Here is a 5,494-nt window from a genome sequence, read left to right as displayed (position 1 = left end):
TCACACTTGATAGACAGATGGGAAAAAGCATCGCTCTTCCCATGCTAGTCCTACGCCTAATAATGATTTTTTCACAATAACTATCATCCATATTCATTACTCACGTATACCTTTTTCCAGTATAAACTCAAACAGGATGAGCTACAATAACTTGCGCATATATACCTGTACACCTGCAATGGATAGATTATATGTGAAACAGCGATAATGGATAGAAGCACCTGATCAGATCCCAGCAGAAAACACTCGTATTTCGTATATTGGCATTTCATTCTGGCATTGCGCGTGTACTGACGGTTATTTATATGCATTGATCTTGATGTTATTTAGATAACTAGCATAAATATTACCTGAAAGAGGCTTAAAAAAAGGGTCCAAGACAGAACTTGAGTTCATGGGTGGTCCGCCACGAGTCGATGCTGGTTGGATGTTTACAAGTGCTGCCACCCAACTCTGGTGGCAGTTAGAGCGATTAGCTTCACGGTCACACTCAGGTGAGAGTGGAGGATTAAAATCGTGGGGGGGGGGGGGAATCGATAAAGTGGATTATAGTCAGGGCATGATTTTTTTTTATTTATTTATTTAATTATTTATTTATTTATTATTTTAGCCAAAGGGTTAATTTCAGTGTTAGCACAGTTCTTGTTCATTGTGCCATTCATGTGATGCTAGAACCTTCTCAGAGTGTTCATTAAAATAGCACATTCTATGTTTATAAAGTCATGATCAGTTGGTTTCCTGTTTTGTCCGTCCACCTCTTGGCACATGTGATAATTGTGTTCAAATTGCTAAGCTTGTTTGTAACAGTTGCCTTTGCCTGGAGTCAGTTTTTATTGATGACCATTGTCAGTTTGAGAATTCTGCCCTGTGCAGTGTCAGTGGTGTCACTTGGAAATATGGTCATCCAGATATATATTGTGAATCAAGTGCACTATACTCTATCTGTGCATCGTGATCATACTAGTGATGGTGGTGGTTGTTCTGACTGCTGTGGATTCCATGTTGTTTGTTATTGTGTATGCCTCATATTTAAAACACAGGCTGTTTATGCTCTTGCTAAACAGGATCTTACTTTGTGGAGCTGATCATGTAGTGTATGCCTGTTTTTTAATGATTCCATTTCTTTTTCTGGCCTGTTTCAGTCCACATCCAAAATTGCTCCTTCAGTATTCACATCCCTCTCCCATCCTTCTCCTTCTTCCTCTATTGCTCTTCCCCCAAGTCCCTCCCCTTGTACAATAGTTTTGCTGTTTTTTACTCTGTTCTTCCAGTCACATGTAACTCCTGTTGATTCTGTTCTCTAGATTAGTAAGTCTTGTTCTTCTCATTACAGTACTTAACTTCAGGGTCACATCTTCATTCTAAGCATTATTGTTTTTCTCCGCCTGTGAGTCCACCTTTGCAATCTGAGATTTGCTTGGGTGTATATAACCCTCTTTTGACTCTCTTCCCTCTCAGTTGGAGCCTCTCCCCTCTGTTTTATTCTTTTCCTCCTCAGTTGGATTCTCTTCCCTCTCAGTCGGATTTTCCCTCTCCCTCCCTTCATGAACTCCATAAATTTTACCTCCTTTGTCGTCATCTCTTGCTCCATCCACTGTTATTATGGGTCACCCTTCATCATATGAAAGTGTATCTGGCATTAACATTTATATCCAGGAATCTGCACCTTCTACCAAAGTTTAGTTCACCCACCTCCTCAAGATCTTCCTCTTCCCCCGCATTCTACTTCTTGTCTTTACTTCTATCTTCTGCACGAGGCTCTACTGTTATGCCATCATATTCCTCCCTCCTTGATTCTGTTGAGTTACACCTGGTTCCTGTTTCTCTTTCCCCTTCTCCTGAATCCACACTTCCTCCCCGACCATTATGTTGCCTTTTGTCACCTTCCTCTTTTTCCTCCATTCCCCATACTGCTTCCTGTATTTCTCATTTTTTTCTTTGATTCCCCCTCTCTGCTCTTCTGTTCCTTCTTGTGGCTGTCTGTTGTCATTTAAACATGTTGCAAAGTTTGTCAGTAAGTCTGGGGTAGGTTTAAGTATACCGCCAAACCTCTTCAAGTGGTTGTCCAGTGCTGCTGTGGCCTCATTTCCAATCCTTAGTTCCATTCTTGATCCATTCCTATTTCCTGTTCATCTACTTCATCCAGTCTGATTATTATTACAAGTTGATTATCCTCGTTTTTTTTTTTTCTCTCTCTCTCCAGTGGAAATTACCTTTTTTTAATGCCCGTCATAATAATTTTCGTTATTTGCATTCTGCTCGTCAGCCTCAAGTTGTTTGTTTATAGGAAACTTGTCCCTCTGAGCCTCCTGTTCCTAATACCTGACGGTTGTTTCCTTGCTTCCCATCATTCTCTTTTTGACATTCCTGTTTTATCCATCATTCAGTGGCGTGTGACCTCCATCCTGTGTAGTCTGGCACACGGGTTCCTCATTTTTTTATTTAAAGGAAGAAGGCACCAGTTCAGTAGTGTCAGGTTATCTTTTCCCCTCAGTTACAATTGATTTTTGCAGGTAGGTAGACATTGACATATTCGCCACACCCCCTTTTTTTTTAAATATATATCTGTACTGTATATCTATCTATCTGTCTACCTATCTATCTATCTATCTATCAATCTATCTATCTACAGTATATACTAGGTGGTTGTAGCAGCAGAAATTCTTTATGGGGTGACACTATCATTAATCCTTGTGGCCTTTTACTTGAGATTTTTTTGATGCTGCCCATATTTTCAATTTTAATGCAGACGACCTCATCCATTTTGATCCCAGGACTCTCTTGTTTTATTGCATTGGAATCTTGATCTGCATTCATTCCTTTGTTGTGGACTTCTGTTGGTCTGTTTTAAAAGGTTGCCTTTGTTGCAATCCAATATGCCTTTGTCTTGCTGCATATTCACCTGCTCTGTCCTCCATGATTGTGCTTTGGTTAGGCAAACTGACACATTTTCACCTCTTACGGCATCTTGTCTTCATTTGCAGCTGGGAATGTCCAGAATGTGCTTGATATTATATTTTGATTGTGTGGTACAGGCAGCCCATGTGGTGGTCTCTGGGTATGTATGTCCTTTAACATATGAATGTGTTCCATGGCAAACCAGTGACTGTTCCAGGGACCTCCATGGTAAGTGAGCTAAGCTGAAGAGTTACTGCCATAAGTGACATACCGTCCTTATGATTAAGGCTTTTTTGTCGGATAAATGGTGTTCTTTATACTGTTGAAGCCAAAAAAGCAGGTTGATTCTCTTATGTATCTTAAACTCTTCCTCTCCCATTCAAGATATCTGTATCGATTGCCAGATGCCTTAATTCCATTTGGGTTGGCCACAAACAATTCGCCTCTTGGTCGCCCTGTCCCCCCGCCATTTCACTGCCCTGCTCCCAACTCACCCCTCCCCTCCCTCATATACCTCTCCACTCCATCCCTCCATGTGGTCATGTATTTGTAAGGTAGATGGCAAGCATGCTTCGTACCCTGCTTCTGCCCTACGTTTGGGTGGGTCATCTGTTCATTTGCTGATGCACTGGATGCTTAGTTTAGTTGGGTTAGTCTCTCGCTTGTTTGTGGTCCCATGCTCTTCACTTCTGACAGGATGTCTTTTGATTTGGTTACATTTGTATCCCACAAAATCCTATAATGCACTGTTTTTCTGAGTTTTCTGATGCTTTGTGTTCCTGTAAGGGTGTGTGTGTGTGTGTGTGTGTGTGTGAAGGTCTCACTGATGTTCGTTACAAAATACTTATACCTCACTTTAGGTCCCCCTCATTTCCTGCTGTCACTATAAAATGGTCAGGGCTCTCCTTCCCTCAGGTGATCATTGCCACTAGTATTTTGACAGTTTTGCAATCTGTACTGCTGGTTCTGACATGACTGCAGTACAGTGTCTCATGGAGTCAGCAATTATCAAGGCTTCAGTGTGGGCAGCATCTCATAGCTTCCAGTGTTCTGTAGTCCTGTGTGGTTGCCTATACTTATTTCTGTCCTATTCCTCAACTACCTTTTATTCTGTATGGTACGCCTCTCCCTCATCATCATTGGCTGTGTTCTTGGGTCTTATGTTTGTTGGTTGATTTGGAGTGCTCATACTGGTTCTTGGCTGCTTTACAATGTCCCCGCCTCCCCCAGACTTGATCACATGTGTCGTTGGGCGCATATCTGAAGACTTTCCTCCAGCTTCATAAAGTTCTTGTATTGTTCAAAATCTGATAAGGGTTGTCATGGTACCCGTCTGCTTCCCCCAGTTGTTTGCACTGATTTGATTCTGTCCATCACTTTGGTCTCTGTTAAGCTCTTGGAATCTATAAATCTTCTGTTGTTGAAAGCCTCCATGTTGAATCAGGAATCCCATCTCTCTTTCATTGCCAGACATTTTTATGCCTGAGCTGTTGTTGGTTGTATTTTGATTTGTTTTATTCATATCTAGTCTTTGGTTTATTTGTGTTCTTACCCTGTTCTTAATTATTTGTCTTTCTCTGCATTTTTACTTAATTGTATTTATTTACTTTTTAACTGGCATATGGTCTAGGATACTTGGCACTAAATACCCATTGTTAATTCAGCACAATTCAGTTTTGCCCAATTCTTTATCTTTTGTTCATGCAAAAAATTTTCCAGTTTGGTGTCATTTGCATATTTCTTCACCAATTCTCTTCAGACTTAGTACAATTGTTCCATGGAAAAATACCCCCAAGTCATTTATTTTTATTTATTATTTATTTATTTTTTTTCATCCTATATTTTTGTATGCTCAGTAATCATCAGGGCAATTTGAAAACAAGTATTTCAGTGTATTATATCTGTAAAGATCATTGTGCATTCCCTTGGGATTATTGGCAAGCTTAAACATTACATCTTATTTCTATTATGATGGAATTAATAGTGGGAAATATTTTGTAATTTCTGATTTAAAAAAAAAAAAAAAAAAAAAAAAAAAAAAAAAAAAAAAAAAAAAAAAAAACGGCCATACCACGTTGAGTACACCGCTTCCCGTCCGATCAGCGAAATTAAGCAACGTTGGGTCTGGTTAGTACTTGGATGGGTGACCGCCTGGGAACACCAGATGCTGTTGGCATAACGTTCTCCCTACGTGTGTGGGGTTGGTGGAGGATTAGTGCCCCTCCCTGTAAAACAGTTAACTCTAAGCCCTTGGGCACCCTGTTTGGGATACATGGCGTCTGGCAATGAATGAATGAAAAATGAATGTTATTTTTCATTACCATTTATTGTGTTTGCATTTTTTCATGTAATATTTCATTGGGGTTAATGAAACGTTAGATAAAATTGTTTTGTTTTGTAATATCTAATGTGAGTACGATGATAGAAATATATATCGTCTATTATATGATACAGGCACCTCTCAGTATATGATTTGCTGGCACTGGATATTATATGCTTTGATGATGCCCAGCATTTAACTTTTTTTTTTTTCTCATTTACCATCCTCCTCCACCCCCCCACCCCCCATTTTAACCACCACCATGATGGAGAAGCA

At 39.9% G+C, this 5,494-nt stretch overlaps 1 non-coding gene across 1 annotated transcript; it reads left to right on the top strand.

The window, feature by feature from the left end:
- Positions 1–4,955: 4,955 nt before the first annotated feature.
- On the top strand, positions 4,956–5,074 carry LOC145404234 (5S ribosomal RNA). Its single transcript, XR_013898164.1, has one exon. It is a non-coding gene; the product is annotated as a 5S ribosomal RNA (ribosomal RNA).
- The last annotated feature ends 420 nt before the right edge of the window (positions 5,075–5,494 follow it).

This window comes from Coenobita brevimanus, chromosome 62 (genome assembly GCF_032717465.1).
Source record: "Coenobita brevimanus isolate Jiangsu-jjx chromosome 62, ASM3271746v2, whole genome shotgun sequence".
NCBI classification, from domain to species: domain Eukaryota; kingdom Metazoa; phylum Arthropoda; class Malacostraca; order Decapoda; family Coenobitidae; genus Coenobita; species Coenobita brevimanus.
Note: the sequence above shows the minus strand (reverse complement) of the source record. Positions and strands in the feature narration are given on the sequence as shown.